Source organism: Diadema antillarum, unplaced genomic scaffold (assembly GCF_040938485.1).
Source record: "Diadema antillarum isolate AM-2024a unplaced genomic scaffold, OU_Dant_1.0 scf00000053, whole genome shotgun sequence".
NCBI classification, from domain to species: domain Eukaryota; kingdom Metazoa; phylum Echinodermata; class Echinoidea; order Diadematoida; family Diadematidae; genus Diadema; species Diadema antillarum.
Window position 1 is genome coordinate 1,357,808 of NW_027270942.1, and position 18,333 is coordinate 1,376,140.

At 38.5% G+C, this 18,333-nt stretch overlaps 2 pseudogenes; both read right to left on the reverse strand.

The window, feature by feature from the left end:
• Positions 1-334: 334 nt before the first annotated feature.
• On the reverse strand, positions 335-1,670 carry LOC139715675 (sepiapterin reductase pseudogene; annotated as a pseudogene).
• Positions 1,671-9,114: 7,444 nt separating this feature from the next.
• On the reverse strand, positions 9,115-13,021 carry LOC139715676 (sepiapterin reductase pseudogene; annotated as a pseudogene).
• Between the last annotated feature and the right edge of the window lie 5,312 nt (positions 13,022-18,333).

Here is an 18,333-nt window from a genome sequence, read left to right on the forward strand (position 1 = left end):
TTTAGTATTCTACGTCATGGTATCAATAATCATAGAAGCTTATAAGAACCCGATCACAGAAATTCCAATAATAGTAAAATAAACACGTGATTAATTCTTTCGTCCAGTTGTTTGTACTGCAACTGACTGACTATCAGCCGTAATAAACTCGTTATTTGTTTTAATGTAAAGTCGACAGGAGAACACTACGATCTTTACAGCTCTTATATATTGCGTAAAGAAGCATGTAACTATTAATGTGCATAAAGTTACTGCGTTGCGGTATGAAATTCATAAGAGCTTTAGAGTAAATGTTGCGGAGCTGCTCAAGCAATTTCAAACCAGATAAAGCGCGTCATTTGAGATAAGTATAATTAATGTATGCACCAGACTCGAAAGTGTCTTGCCCCAAAATCTTGACCAGCGGGGCTGCAGTCTGGTCCGGTGTCAGCAACTGCTCGCCGGACACTATATCGGCCAAGACCTTCCGGACACTGTCGTCGACGCACTCGGTGCTCATTTGGTGAAACATGACGGTATCGACTGGCCCAGGGTGGTAGCTGAGGATGCGAGCGTCTGGTTTTTCAGCCGCTAGAACCTTAAACCACATGTTCCTGGCAGCCTTACCCATGCTGTGTAAACCACTGAGGACGGGAAAGATTGAAAGTCAAAGAGTATTTGTACAATAGCAATGCAATACCATAGAAAGTGAATTGGTTAAAAAAAAGAAACAAGCATACGCGCTCTAGTCTCTTTTATGAGTACAACTGTGACAATCTAGGCTCTCAGTACGATGAATTTCTTCATGGAAAGGGTTAAAAATAAACTTTGTTTTGGCAATATCATTTTCTCTCTTGCTGAGTTGAAGTTGAAGAAATATTTCCCTTTGTTTAATGCACCATGATTGTGCTCTACGAAATGCTGTAATTACACACTGATCAAACTTGAACAAAGACTATCCACATGCAGTTACCTCAACGATATGGAGAAGTAAAATGAACGTTGGGAGTAAACTCCATCTAGGTCAATGATCTATCCTCACCTTATACATGTAGTGATCGAGGGCTCTAAATACTCAGAACGGGATTACAGGAGGAGGATGGAAAAAGAGGGAGGAAGATGCAGTCCTACTGTCACATCTCTACTACGCACTATAGGTTAATACCTACCACGCTCCTTTGGGCTTAACGCTGGCAACTGACGAGATGTTGATGATGGTCCTTCGGAGTCCTTCTCTCGCGGGAAACTTCGAGAGAAAGTGAGAAGTGAGCAGGAAAGCCGACGTTAAGTTAAACATGCAGTGGTTTTGCACGTACTCCACATCGGACGAGGACAAATCTCGACTGTATCGAGAAGTATCGCTCAAGGATGCAGCATTGTTAACGAGGAGAACATGTTGATATATAATCTTTTGGATTGACATCCTTCGTCAGTTCCTGGAGAATGCTGGAGAGCGCTGACTGGTCCGACAAATCCGCCGTAACCGAAATGACTCGCACGCCAGGAGTAGCGGCGTGCACTAGACTTTGCATCTCGTTCAGATCACCGGCACTTCTGCCTGTGATGACAACCACCGAATTTTCTGCTACTTGCTTCGATATGGCCAAGGCTATAGCGCGTCCAATCCCTCTGTTACCACCTGTAATAATACAAAATGTCTTTACCACGAGGATCTCTTTCGAAGAAGCCATATTGGTGACAGATAGACTAACAGTATCTATAGATCATTATACGCGAAAACACCAGGTGCATTGGCGTTTACCGTTTTAATGTACAGGTTTTATACCCTTTGAGCGTGATCGTAAATTTTCCATTAAACAACATTCTTTACTCTGAGTGTGCACGTTCAAAGTGACTGCATGTTCAGGCTTTTCAGGCGCAATGATCATTTCAAGCCATTAGTCGTGGGCCTGTCTCCACAAAGTGTTCTGGATGAATACTTCTTCTGGAGCAATACATTATCCCTGCGTTTCCTAACTATCACAGAGATGTTTTGCCGTATGAATAATTCATGTAGCTATACTAAACGATAAGCAGAATATTGAATTTCGTATTTTAAAGGAAACCAAACACCAAAATAGCGTGGATTGAGTGTATGCAGAATACTAGTAGAATTTATCTGTGAAAGTTTGAGGAAGATCTAACAGCCGATTCAAAGGTTATGAATTTGTAAAGTTTCTGTGCTATCATTGCTGGATGTAAGGAGACTACTATAGACTTCATGACGTCATTATAGACAACAATACAAAGAAAATATATAGTAAATTCATCATACTCTCACTCTTCTATAGTGAAAGAGCACTTGACTTAACTTCTTTCAGAAAGCAGAGGGATGATATTACACTGTAAAAACATCGGTGTTAGATTTAACACCACGGGTGTTAAATCTAACACCGATCAAACTTCAATAAAGGACCACACCCACAGGTGTTAAAAATGCACTGTGATGGTGTTGAAAAGTGTTCACCTGACACTTCGTGGTGTTAATTTGACACTGTACCTGGTGTTATTTTGACACTGTACTGGTGTTAATTCAAAATTGACACCACATTGTGTTGATTTGATATTTGCTGGTGTTAATATCAATGGTTTAACACCCGTCCAGCTTCAATAAGGGACCACACCAGCTGGTGTTACTTTGGTGTAAATTTATTTTCACATTTTTTCAAAAATCTAGTATTTTAATGTAAAATTCTTGATCGTCTTGTTTAAATCAAAAATCAACAAGAAGTGCAGTTACTAAGAAACTCTTCAAAAAACAGTTTAAAATTTGGAAATGACACCCGTAGGTGTTAATTTAACACCATAAATGAGCACCGAAAATTTAACACCAGCTCGGTGTTCACTATTTAACACCGGACTTTTTGCAGTGTACCCTTAATGTCAGTTACAAGTCGATGGAATGTGTACTTTCCATGAAAATTAAAGTTTGTGAAATTCTCCTCAAGTACTGCAGAAAGCAATCAGAAAATTAAAAAAAAAACGAACGACAAACGCTAACCATTCTCTGTGTTCAAATCATGTATCACGCTCTCATGTGAAACACGAAACACGAAATATGTAGTACACGCGAATAAAATCTTACCTCTGTAGCAGCTCATGGAACATTGATAGTAGGTTCCATTCTATACGTTAAAGGGTATGTACAGTTCTGGTCGAGGTGAGGATTTAGCTTTTAACGTTTTGCGAGATATTCAGAAACCACTCTATGAGATGTCAAAGATCATGCAATTCTAAGGGGTATCAAAGTTTATTTGATGAAAATCGGTTTTGAAATGGCTGAGATATCCAAAAACAAGGTGAAACAAAGAGATCCTAATAAAAGGCGTGGCCTGTAGTCTTTTATTATCATCATCACTTTTTTGGATATCTCAGCCATTTGAAAACCAATTTTCATCAAATAAACGTTGAATCCTTCTTAAAATCACATGCTCTTTCATATTTCATAAAAGGTTTCTCATTATCTCACTTAGGAATGTAAAAAACATGAATCCCCACCTCAACCAGTACTGTACAGCCCCTTTAAGCAACTAAATCTTCCAGTGCTTTCCTTTCCAGCTTAGCCTTTGGTCAACGCGGTCTGGACTTATATCCCCTTTGTGTCTGAATTGAGACTAATCGCGATACGTGTACGACAACCAGCAGTGAATATTCTAAAGAGAATGGAAAACGCCATTAAACACAAAAGAACAACAACAATAACAACCATCACATCCGGAGGCCCAGACCGTCCGTCGAGCAGCTCGTGCCGTATAGATCACTGTTGCAAACGCCATCTCAAGTGGGCACGCGTATAGTTTACAATCTAGGCAGCGGAGGCCTTATCCAAAGGCTATTCCCAGCTCTGCCACGAGGTGTTCATATACTAGTACGTCCTAAACAGCGTCCTCCTTGAGATCCATGACATCCCTCAACTACCCAACACCGTCTTTTGAATCCTCCTTCTCTCGACCAATCACTAAAATTTAGTTGATCTGGACTTGTCTAGGCAAAGCCATGCCAACTCCTTGGTTTCAGCTTGTGGAATAACATTATTATACTAATACCTTTATGAGCATTCCTACACATTTTCTAATGCAGTACCTAGTAAGCTTAATCTTGAAATGGTTGCCGAGCGTCAAACGGACATCAGCAACCAATTGGCGACCAATAGCTAGCTGGTTGTCTTTATTGAGTAACCGGGTCGCCGGGCAAAATTTTCGGGTTTTAGTCGCCGATTGGTCGTCGATATTTGCCTCTGGTTTTTTTTTTTTTTTTTATTTGTTTGTTTGTTTGTTTGTTTGTTGTTGTTGTTGTTGTTGGTGGTGGTTTTTTTGTTTTTTTTTTTGGAGGGGGGGGGGGGGGTTCTGAAGGTTGTTGACCAGTTTTCGCGTGCTATGTGACCAGGCCCTTATATTTTATTCAGTTATGTAGATGATTCTTTGAAAGTTTCAAAAGAAGTATTGAAGAAAGAAATATATATTACCTTTAATAGTTTGGTTTGACGTATGACACATACGCAAAGAGATGACAGATGTACGACATGAAGAAAAGAAATTTACTGAATTGTTCAAACCAAATTATTAAGTATAGTATACTAAGGTCAGCATCATCCTTTGTGAATTTGTGCTGCCGAAGATGTCAACCATCTCTGTCAGGTTGGTCGCTTCCTGGTGATGAATGTGAGGGAGTGTAAGAAACATTATAGCCGGGTTCATGGTTCATACTCAGACATTACTAGTATATTCAATATATCGGGGAACACGTATACGCTAACGAGGGGTAGGGGTATCCCCTCTACGAGGAAGCTTGTACATTTTCAGAATTGAACTTCAACGATGTGGTGCATACTTTGGGTGGAATGTTTGGAAAACTTTCAATATTTCAAACTTTCAAAACTTTCGATGCTTTGGTAATATGTTCAGGTTTCGTGAAAACGCGCCAAGGATACTAAGTAGGCCTATACTCTAATAATGTTTCGTGATTTTCTTGTTTACTGATCAAATAATTTGAAAATGTAATATATAAGCACAGCGACCTATAAAGGCGATGGTGTGGAAGGGGTGCCGGGGGGACTTTTTCATCTTAGATATTGAAATTCAGCTATCTGGTGCACATTCTGGTTGAAAATTTGGGAAATTTTCTGTCAAAAAAGTGAAGAAAATACATGTATATATTCAGGGGAAATGCGGATCGGTTAAATCGTTGTACATCTGTCATCTCTTGTTCCGAGTTCCGAGTCTTCACTTCGTACTAAGCCTGTGGAGGTGAATAGCGCACTCACCGGCAATAACAAAATAAGCATGAATGGAGTTGGGACAGATCTGATGTCATGTGTATTCTCACAATAGAATATAATGAAATAAGCAAATAGAAGGGGAAAAACAAAGTAAAATCAGTTTTGTAATCTTTACGGTTTTTTAATCTGCTGATAAGTTATTTGAAAACTTTATAACGTCTAAAGAAAAAGGATTTTTTTTAAAAACCCTTCCTCTAGCTGCGTACATATTACGGCTCTGGTCCAGTTTATTGGGTCATAGTACTCGCTCTATCTGGATATCTCTTGCTCAGCAATTCACTAAGGCTCCATGTAATAAACGCCAGACTGCCAGATTGCCGGACTGCATGTAAAACGTTTGAAATACTGAGAGTTAATGAACATTTTGACACTTGATTAAGATAAATGTGCAATTTATACCCAATCTAATGACAAAATGACTTTAATCGTTGGGAACAGATTACGCTAAACACTGCCCTCTATGATCAATTTTGTAGAATTTGCTATTATACTTGTTCAAATAGTATTATTTTGTTAGTGTTACTCCGACCCCGGAACATTAATCAAAATGAGCTTGGATCACGAGTTTATATGACGATGATGATGATGATGATGATTGCGGCTCTGTAATGAATAGTCTTAATCTTTTTTTATACATTTTTTTTCTTCTTACAACTTTAGACTGCAAATGCAATTATAGATGACAATTGTATGAAGTATACTACCGGTATTTTGTACTTTGTTAATGAAATTGCAGAAAGTTGATGACAGTTGAAAAAATGGCATACAGAGAATAAATAAATCAAATCAAATCAAATCAAATCAAATATTCAGTATATTGAGTTTATTAATTCTATGATAAGTTTTCATCAATTTATGAACCTATGAAGATCGTTAATCACATAATACGTCTTCTTGAGTCTTTTCCTTTGAGGTGCCAATTGCTACAATTACAAACTTTTTGGCATATTAAACACAAACTTATTAGCATTAACGATTTTGGGATAACCTTCAAATCATAATTTATCTTATTTATTATGTTTGAATCTGTATTTTGAATAGAAGAGATAAGTATCATTTTCGAATAGACTATAAATTGATGTACTTTATCATAAAGGTAATTTCTGTACAATAGAAATACTATGCTAATACAGCTCAAGTGTACGCCATTGCGCGGATTACATTTCTCATACAACTGATACATTTCTCATACCACTGATACATGCAAATTGTTGTTTCTGACTGCAGAGATAATTTTCAAATCAATTGACTACCATATCATTTAATCCACGCAATTTCGCAATAATTTTTATTGGTCCATGGTGTCAAGCGTTTTTTTTTTTTTTTCAGGTATATCACAACACTTACATCATAGGTTTGTTTATTCTATGGAAATGAGGGGCTTCATGCAACTATGAAGCCCATTTCGTACATCTGTGATCTAGATGGTTACAATTCGTTATTCCGAAGGTTCGTTGCTACGCACCATCTTTGTTTTGTTTGTTTGTTTGTTTGTTTGTTTGTTTGTTTGAGTGTTTGTTTGTTTTTTGTTTAGATTAACGAACCTCTTGTATCATATTAGGGAATTTCTGTATTTCGGAATAAGGAACATTCGGAGTAACGAACCTACGAATAACGAACATAACCCAGCCTTGATGATGGTTCGTAGCTGTTTGGCAAAGCCCGCGGACGCTCTATCAATGGACGTGATAGTCATTATCGTTATTCAATCACTGGTTATCCGTTATTCATCTTCCGTATCAATTCGTGTAAACATACAGGAACGAAGCCCCCCAAAATGTTGTTTTTATTTTGTTTTGTGTTTTGTGTTATTGTTTTGTTTGATTGATTGTTTGTTTATTTGTTTTCGTTGCGATTTCCGGTATTAAAAAAAAAAACACCTAATGTTCATTCATGTTCGCGTCATCGTTCACCGTGTTCAATGCCGACGTCATACTGTCCCGAAGTTGAGTAAAGATTGACACACGGTAAAGGGAATGTTCAAATTCGGCTCTGAGCGTAAATTAAACATCCGGTTGTTCTCGAGTGCGTTAATATACTATGCTCAGACTCTGTTTGCTTCTTTGTACTCAACAAACCAGACCAGGATAACTGCATGTATGGTATAAACCCTTCTCGAGAAATAACAAAACATAAGGTATAATAGGTGTCAGGCGAACTCAAGTCTTTCCATCTATTGTCATGCCCTTTATTCGGAATATTGCAATTAGGTACAATCTATCTAAATTGTGGTGATTCCTATAGTACTGGTATATACTTTAGAATTGCTTTGTACGTAGCATCATTTGTTTCATATAATGAAGATGTGCAAAATTTGCTTCACCAGCACAGACCACGAAAATACTGCAATAGTATTGCTGAGTCATATACGATTGGGAAACCATAGATATGTTTCCAACAAGAAGAAAAGGAAAAACTTTGGTTTGTTGTTTCTTGTAGCGGAAGTGAAATTCACAACCAAAGCAAACAACTTTCACCAAAAAGCCCATTCAACCAAAATAATTTAAAAAATCATCACTTTTTAAATGGATTATCCGAGCTGCGTCAAGCCACACTAAAGTGTATTTCTAATATTTATCTATTCATTAAATCTAATAATGTCTATTCGAGATAAAAATGTTAAAAATCGTATAATTCAAAACGGATTGTGCGATTTGCTGAAACATCCCTATCAACGCGGTAGTATTATTTCTGCCTCACTGATTATGATAATAAAGAGTGGTACAATCACCGGAAGAAGATCCGTGCATTTATTTGACAATGTTGTGTCCTTTTGTTAAGTTGATATGAGACCTTGACATCGGGGCTGAATTACGCGATGAAATTTAGATTTATTAACAAAAAGTGTCATTACAGCTGAAGTCTCCAGTTTGCCTGCATCCATTTATATGATTAAAGTTTTAGTACAGTGTACAACCTGAGAGACAATGGATTCAAAGAGAAGAATTTAAATCGATCCTTATCACTGAAATATTTTCTCTAGTTTGAAAGCTTTCACAATGACGATATTCATAAGAATTAAGAACCCCCCCCCCTCTGCCATAACCACCACCAAATACAAAAATTCATATAGTGTATAAGCATATCATCCAAACAAGTAAATGGATATAATTATATGATAGATACAAGTCATATATCATAATACCTGTGATAATACGCACACACATATTACACATAAGGGGCCTTTATAAAAATAAAACCCGACCTACAAAAAAAAAAAAAAAAAGCCAGTCCTTAGGTCAAATTTTGCTGAAGCAAGCATGTTGACTCTTCCAACTTGAAACATTTGACTATACACTAAGGTTGACTGTTGTACCTGAACATGATGGCTTTATGTTTACACTCGACCAAAGTCTGTCCAGCATAATTCTCTGGTCAGGGAATACGATTGTGTGTAGTATAAAAATCGTCTCGCGCCTCTACGGCAGGTAGACCCGATCGTGCTCAGCATTTATAGTACTGTACATATTCATTATCCTAAGATACAGGTAGAGGAGACGTCATCAATAACTTGATTGAATATTAGACATCGAATGTATAGTCGAATACTTCTCCGTATATTTGTGATATCCTAAGCAGGACGGAAAAAGTTATAGCGTATGTAATTATTATTCTAGACAAGAACATTTGTCACTTCCGCTATTACCAAACGCTGATTTAGTATTTCTTTTTAAAGGAAACGATAAATCTACCTCCAGTGTAACTGCTATATTCATCTTTCTCTATTTTGCATATAGGTATAGGTGTTCAAGCGTCAACGCTACCCCCCCCCCCCCCCCCAAGAATCTCGGTGCATCTGGATAAGGGATTAGGCCGGATATGGGAGAGTCTATGTTTAATACACGCAGCTGCCTATCCCAATGATTGTAGCTACATGCATGTATCAATTTTGCGTGAACATGTCACGTCCTCGTCAGCTGCTGGTCTGCGTTCAGAATTCTCTGATAATTTGCTCGATGAACGATCGCCTGTACCATGCAATGATTTAATGAAAAGTTTTCTGTCCATGTTCTTGCGGTGATTTGGGGAATCGCATGTTTGAATGCATGTTATTTAGATGAAAATCTGATGTGAATGTATGGTACTGTTGTTGGGAATAATATCAAATCCATGTCAGTTTATGTAGGAAGTTTGTTTGAGATCGAAATCCCCCTTTCCCCCGAAATTACAGATTAAAAAAAAAATCACGGCGAGGTCATGTCCGGATAATAGAGAGATCCGGATAAAGGGAAGCCGGGTAGGAGGTCGGACTGTAGAAACGAAGCTTATACATGTTGCAAAACTGAGCTATTATAAACCATACTGATCAAGGACGTCCGTCATTTGAGGTAAGTATAATCAATGTGAGCTCCAGATTCGAAGGTGTCCTCCCCCAGAATCTTGACCAGTATGGTTGCAGTCTGGTCAGGTGTTAGCAGTTGCTTCTGCTCGGCCAGCATCTCGGTCATGATCTTCTGGACACCGTCGTCTGGGCAGTCGCTGGAGAGTTGCTGAAACATGACGGTATCGACGAGCCCAGGGTGGTAGCTGAGGATGCGAGCGTCTGGCTCCTCAGCTGCTAGAATCTTGAACCACATGTTCCTGGCAGCCTTGCCCATGCCGTACAAACCACTGAGGAAAGGAAAAGGATTGAAGTGAACATAAGTGTATTTGCCCGAATACTACTCTAGTACATGAATAGTCAGTTGGCTTCGTGAAGATATATGAATACATATACGGAGTGACGTCATAAAGAGGAGAATGATGGTGCCGTACTGTCAAGAAAGACACAATGACAGAAATGTTACTTTCAGCTGCAGGACTCAAAGGGACTGTGTAAAATTGGTTAAGGTGAAGATTTAGTTTTGAACGTTTTGCGAAATATTTAGAAACCACTCTATGAAATGTTAAAGAGCATACAATTATTGTAAGAGGAATTGAAACTTTGTTTGATGAAAAATCGGTTTTAAATGACTGAGATATCCAAAAATAAGGTGAAACAAAGAGTTTCTGATAAAAGTCGTGGCCTGTCGCATTTCATTTGGATTGCTTTTTTGGATATCTCAGCCATTATTTCATCAAATAAACTGTGAATTCCTCTTTGAATTGCATGTATACTTTCATATTTCATAAAGGCCGTGTCACACCTTTCCGGGTAAGCCTTGCGAGCAACTTGCAAAGAACAATTTTTGCTACCCGGAGGTCCCCGCAGATGACCCGCAGATGACAGTACCTAGCACGTATCTCATCCGTAGTTATCCGGAGTTGCGAACGCAAGTCCTCTTTACCCGCAGCCAAGTTTTGGCCCTGTCCCATCTTTCAGGGCAAGACACGCGGGCTTGATGCATGTGGGGATTTTCAAGGACGCAGGACAATTTTTGCAAGCGGACAAGAATTTGGGCGAGTTTCGCATGCGTCTTACCCGCTGGATCCGTGCTACTTACGTTCGACTTGCGTCCATTCCGTTTGTCCTGCGTGTAGGCGCATGGGTGGCGAGTGATGGCTGACAACTCGGTGAAGGAATTCTTCTGAAGGAATTTGATATGGCAGATGTCCCACAGAATGTCATGCAGGTGACACGCGCTTCCGGAGCAAAAAAAAAAAAACATAAATTCACGGGCAACTCGCAACAAGCCGCGTAGCTTACCCGGATACTGGACAGCAAAAGAAAGTACATGTACCCACTTCTGTCAAAGGCCGCACACAAAAATTCACCCCCTATCATATAGAAATAAACAATATTATTTGTACACAGGTGTGCTGCAATATCCATTAGTACAGTGTAATCACATACCCAATATCAAGTCATTATCTTTATTACAAAGAAAAAAATTGCATGCACAGCATCTTGGTCACTGAATCAAAACTCACAAAATGTAACAGAATGAGCCTTACAAGTTTTACTCAAAAATCAATATCACAGGACAAAAAAGAAAAAAGCAGTCCCAAACATCCATTTTCAATAATGTGTATGTCCTCCTCGTGCCTGGACACATTCTATCAGGCATCTCTGACGCATGCCCTGGACAAGCTGTCTGGCGTAGTCCTGGAGAAGTTCTGTCCATTCCTCCTGCAGAGCTTGGATCAATGTTTGCCGATTGACAGGAGGCTGTTCCCTTAATCGCTGTTCATTTGTCAGACGTGGCATAATTTTTCTGATGGAAGCTTGCTTATCAAGACCAGAGTAAAGTAATGTCCAGTCTAAAGAGCTAACTGATTTTATTCTGAGAATTAGCATACCGGTAATCAGGAAGGATAGCATCCCTAAATACAGAATACACTCATTAAAGGGGATGGCTAGTAACCGACCAGTGGGAATCAGTGGGAATGCTGAGGGATGATTGTTCCAATCCTTGTGGGATTCATTTAAGAGTACATTATATATCTACTGTTGTGTGAAAATTATTTGCTTCAGAACGGTCTCATATTCAAGTAATGTGCAGATTAATGCCCCGTCACTGACCAGGGACGCTTACCTGGAAACATTAAACGCACATTACTTGAATATGAGACCATTCTGAAGCAAATAATTTTCACACAAGAATAGATATATAATGTACTCTTAAATGAATCCCACAAGGATTGGAACAATCATCCCTCAGCATTCCCACTGATTCCCACTGATCAGTTACTAGCCATCCCCTTTAACATCATTTTGACAAGTTTTCACTGTGACATAATATTGGTTGTTTAAAAATGTTGTCCATTCAGTGACCATTTTTGCGTGGTGGAAAGTGCGTTTGTGTGGGATTTTAATTCAGTGACCAGATGCTGTGCATGTCAAGTTCTTCTTTGTTATGAAGACATTCACTTGCTTATGTGCATGTGATAAGTAAGGAGCATTGTAGCACACCTATGTACAAAAACTGTTTATTTCTAGGGGGTGAATTTTTGTGTGCAGCCTTTTACAGAAGTGGATACTTTCTTTTTTTTGCCGTTCCTGACGAGTTCAAGAACTTTCCTTGCTTTTCCTCATCAGAGTATATTATAGATGTGCTCATGTTTACAATAAGATGCTTGTAATTACCGATTGTACAAACGTGTAAAGATTATAGTTATCTCAAAATGGTCAAGGTAAAATCAACTTGAAAAAAAATGCATTGTCAAGGACATTTCCTCACATTATATGTAGTGAGGGTTGTGTAAGATACAAAGAAAGGGATTACAGGGGGAGGATGGAAGGAGAGGGAGGTAGATGCGTTGTAGGTAGTTGTCTCCTCCATAATCACCCATAATGCCACGTAGGCCTACTAGTGGTAATACCTACCCCGTACTAACGGGCAGAATGGCCGCAACTGACGAGATGTTGATGATGGTCCTTCGGAGTCCTTGTCTCGCGGGAAACTTCGAGAGAAAGTGAGAAGTGAGCAGGAATGCCGACGTTAAGTTAAGCATGCAGTAATTTTGCACGTACTCAACATCCGATGAAGACCAATCGCGAATGTATCGAGTAACATCGCCCAAGGATGCAGCATTGTTAACGAGGAGAACATGTCGATAATCTTCTGGATTGACATCCTTCGTCAGTTCTTGGTAAATGCTGGGGAGAGCTGACTTGTCCGAGAAGTCCGCCGTAACCGGAATGACTTGCACGCCAGGAGTAGCGGCGTGCACCAGACGTTGCGTCTCGTTTAGATCACCGACACTTCTACCTGTAATGACAACCACGGAATTTTCCTCTATTTGCTTCGATATGGCCAAGGCTATAGCGCGTCCAATCCCTCTGCTACCACCTGTAATGATACAAAATGTCTTAACTTTCAGGATCTCTTTCGGAGAAGCCATGTTTAATTGCTGTCAGATGGACTTACAGTTTTCAACGTATTACACGGAGACGCTCGAGTGCATAATAATAGTCAATAGTGGCGTGTCCCAAATGTACTCTTCGGCAGCCCTGTGAGCATGGATTTCTCATTCGTCATTCATCACTGTGAATGCGCATTATTCAGGTGAGAGAAACTTTTCTGGGTCACTGTGGGATGTGAAGACTCTGATATAAGAGTGTAGGTCCGTTATTTTGTCGTTGTTTACTTTGCTGTATATCTGGTCCCCGTTACGAGCCCCATTTCATGAAAAAAAAGAAAGGTTGACATGACAGCAACTCCTGCTGGAATGCAGTTGACATGGTAATGCCACGGATCCAGCTTCCTGATTGGTTGTTGCTATGGTAAGTTGCCATTCCGGAAAGAGTTGCTATCCTAGCATATTATTTTACGAAAGGGGGCCCTGGTTTGTCTAATCTCCTTTTGTTGTCTGTCTAGACCTTGTATTAATTTGCATTAGTTTGCTTTTCAATATTGCCTTGCAGTCACGTCTGGCATCAATTTGACTCATAAAGGTTATCAGTCATTATACTAATCTCATATGAACCAGGTCTGAGTGTTTCCATTAATAGTGCAACAGACCAGATATAGTCCGTCAATATTACAGGCTAATATTAGCATTGCTCAATGCTCATTGTCCCTTTGATGTTTGTTATAAGGTTAAAGGTTGAACGTATGAAATTATTGTTTTGACATATCCATTTTTGTCCGTCATTTGCCAGTGAAGTTATCACACGTATACAATCACCGACGCCATTTACGCCGCAAGGCATGCACTATAAGTCACATATTCCATGCCATCTCGGGGAAGGGGTATCATCCCATAGACTTCGACGACTCCCACGACTTCGTGTCCGGTACATTAATGATCCAATGGCCTGCTCTGGAAGTCTGTTGTAATGTTGCAACTAACTTCGGCGATCGTAATTCATATTCCGTGACGAAACAGTTTCCAACAGTGTATGACTTATAATGCTTGCATTAGCGGTGTGCAAAGGCCTTATTCACTATTTTGTCTCAGTAAACTACAATTAAAGGGACTGCACACTACTGGTTGAGGTGAGGATTCAGCTTGTAACAGTTTACGAGATATTTAGAAACCATTTTATGAAATGTTAAAGAGCATATAATTCTAATTGGAATCAAAAGTTTATATGATGAAAATCGGTTTTGAAATGACAGAGATAAACAAGGTAAAACAAAGAGATCCTAATAAAAGTCGTGGCCTGTCAATTTTATTAGGATCGCTATTTTATTATATCTCAGCCACTTCAAGACCAATTTTCATCAAATAAACGTTGAGCCCTTCTTGATATTACATGCTCTTTCATATTTCAAGAGGTTTCTCACTGTGTCACCAAAAAAATTTATAAATCTGAATCCTCACCTCAACCAGTACTGTATAGTCCCTTTAAAGGGAATTTACATGAAACGCAAAATGTAAATGTGGATTGAGTGAATGCAGCAATATTGGTAGAATTACACATTAGTGAAAGTTTTAGGAAAATGGGACAATCCATTCAAAACTAATTGTTATTTTTTTTGTGGTGCAGCCATTGCTGGATGATCATGAGAAGACTTCTGCAGTTTGTGACGTCACAAAATATACGGAACGATAAAAATAAAACAAATATTTTTTTTTAGATGAAAAGTTCATATGTCCTCGTACTGAAATAACTATGTTAAGGGTAATTATCCACCTGCTTTTTAAAAGAGGTACGCCAAGTGCTCATTCTTCCTTATTGTTTTGTATCTACTTATTACATTTCCTGTTATGCCAGTGTGAGCATAAAAACGGCATTATCATAAAAATTATGTCATCCCTTTATTCACAGCCCTTGAATTGTTTTGTACTTATAATAATAATGAAGGTGAGCGCTATGCTCTTCCATTTCTTTTTTAGTGCACTATGAAGATATCGAATATGCACACGAGTTTTAGCTATTCGCATTTTCCCTGAATTCTTATCATTTATTGTTTTCAATAAAATATATTATTTCAATATCATGACAAAAGTGTGAGCCAGATCGTCAGAACTTTTATTCTATATAACATACAAAAGCCATGCAACTCCATAATAGAAGAAACTCACAGTGAACTGTCAGAATGGACAGCTACCAAGATTTAAAGCCAACCCACATTCTCTCTGAATATATATTATAATTATTTTTCTTGCCTTTTTTTCTTGATTGAAAATTTTCAAATATTCCAACAAAAGTGTGTAACAGGTTATTGAATTTCAATTCTCAAAATGCAATCACTAAAATAAAAATTCATACAATCACGTGAAGTCTAGATGGCGGTTGACGGCGTTATCCGCGGATACTCGCTCTAGGAATATTTTCTTCAATCCCTGCTGGATCGCATAGTTTTGATCAAGACCTAACTTCAGGTTTCTAACATTTTTGGCGAGATACTGAGAAACGTCTTATGAAATGTGAAAGAGCATTCAATTCCAAAAGGAATTCAACGTTTATTTGATGAAAATTGGTTTTGAAATGGCTAAGATACCCAAAACAGAGCGATCCTAATAAATGGTGGGATCCATCTTTTCTTACGATTGCTTTGTTTTACTTTGTTTTTTTCATCAAATAAACTTTGAATTCCTCTTGAAAGGTATGCTGTGTACTGTTTTATAAGGGAATTCTTAGTATCTCACAAAAAGTTAAAAGGCCAATCCTCATCTTCCCCAATACTATACCATCCCTTTAAAACAACAATAACAACAACAACAACAACAAAAACCGAATGTTTTACTTTGTTATTGTTGTTTGTTTTCGTGGTGGTCTCAACGGTTTAAATGCACCCAGTATATTTGCGTTCGCAATGCCATTCATCGTTCACTATAATGGAATAACTTGGCAAGATGGTAATGAAATTTGCCCGTCTTTATTAAAGGCCGTGTCACACCAGTCCGGGCAAGCTACTCGGGCTTGTGGCGAGGAGGTAGTTTCCAGCACGTAGAAGATTTTCAGCGGGCGAACAAGAATGTTTGCAATTTTCATTCATGCCTTGTCATACCGTACGGGGGAACTTCTGCGGCTTGACTTGCGGGGAAACAAATTTACTCCCCGGAGCTCTCCGCAGTTGGTCCGCACCTGACAGTATCTAGCGCGTAGTTGCCCGGAGGTGCTCACGCAAGTCCGATTTAACCGCAGCCAAGTTTTGAGCATGACCAAAACTTTTTCCGGGTGAGTCGCGGGAATGCCCGTAGAGGTCCACGCAGAACGCCAGTAGGAGACCCTTAGTGGCAGTACTTCCCAGGCAATTCCCACGCAGGTACTTCGCAGTCCCGTATGCAGCCAATATAATGAAATTCTGTGAGATTTCAGCCATTAAATTAGAGGAATTCCTTTACTGAGTTGTCAGCCCCCACGCGACTGGTACAAAGGTCACACAGTATACTCGCAAGTATAACGCGTCCAGCAAGTAAGACACATGCGCTGACTCGCACAAAATCCTTTTCCGCCCTCAGGAATGTCCGGTATGCTAGAAAATCCCTACACGTATAGCAAGCCCGAGTAGCTTGCCCGGAAAGGTGTGACAGGGCCTAAACACGGTTGCGGGTAAAAAACATATGCGTGCGCACCTCCGGGCGACTACTTTTTAAATACATGCTAGGTACTGTCATGTGCGGATCATCTACGGGGACCTCCGGGTAGTCAAAATTGTTCTTTGCAAGTCGCACGCAAGGCTGGTGTGACACGGCCTTAAGTTGTAGATGTGAAATTTCATGCAGGCACTACAAAGTATCAATTTCTCAACTTTACCAGCTTATTAAGACTGAATGAATTTTGCCTTTTGGTCTTATTAGCATTGCCATTTATCTTTTCTTTAAGATCAGCAACTTCTGGTAGGCTATTTGCTCAACTGATTTTGATCATGAATATGCCTTTGACAGACTAGGCGATCTAATTGCGTTTACTTATCCCACAACATTTTTCGTTTGTGCGCATGTGTATAGCTGTATGTTTTGTATCCTTGACTTTTTATGTATGATATGTTTTATATATATATATATATATATATATATATATATATATATATGTATATATATATATATACATATATAATATATATATACATGTATAATATATATATATATATATATATATATATAATACTCTCTAAAAAAATCGAGTGAAAATTTTCACTCTAAAAAGAGTGAATACAAAAAAAGAGTGAATTTTGAGTGAAAATGCTCATTTTCACTCATTTTGGAGTGACGTCAGGGATCACTCGATGATTTTGGAGTGATCCCTGACGTCACTCCAAAATGAGTGAAAATGAACATTTTCACTCAAAATTCACTCCAATTTCACTCGAAATTCACTCTTTTTTTTGTATTCAATCTTTTAAGAGTGAATATTTTCACTCGATTTTTTTAGAGAGTATATATATATATATATATATATATATATATATAACATGACTTTTTAATCTTCTTTCTTTCATATCTAATCAAATGTTGGATAAATGACATTAGTATTATGTGAAATGAAAATGACATAAAACATCTATAATTATACCCGTTAAATGAGAAAAGAGTCCATAAAATACTAACTGCCATTTTCTCAATGGTGACAAAATAACAGGAGTTTGTGGAGGATTTTATGTTCAGTTCAGTTCAGTTCAGTTTTTATTTCTGCATTTCAAAATCAATACAAATCAACAAATCAACAAAATACTTACATAGTCATTTACACAGCTAATATTCGTAACGTTTGGATCTTACATACATTTTCTTTTTTTTTCATGAACGAATATCATATATGAAAGGAAGCAATAGGAAATGATAAAAATGAAATGCAGGGGACCATCATCATAAGCTAAGCTTGACGAGGAAGATGGCCCCAGGTAAAGAGATACATAAAGAAAATCTTCCCACTCACTGAGTGGGAAGTAATTGTGCGAAGGAAGTGCGGTGCAGTGCGGTGTGCATTGTGTTGGGATGAATCTTGGTTTGTACGTTGTGTGTTATTTTGTGTATCAGTGTGATGAGGTGAATGTTACTTCAGTTATGGCCGTGATGTTGTTTATTTCTCTTCAGGCTTACATAAGTATTGTATATAATCTTATTAAAAACACAATTTACTGCATTTTCTTTAAACGGCTAAAGAACAAGCTTGATAATAACTATCACAGTACAACCTAATCACGACTTAGGAGCATAACAGGACGCAATCTCTGCAATGTTCAAGTTACACTAAACGCCTTTTCAAGTTTGAAACACTAGAATACAGAAATACTCCTTGAAGAAATTCAAAGTCGAAA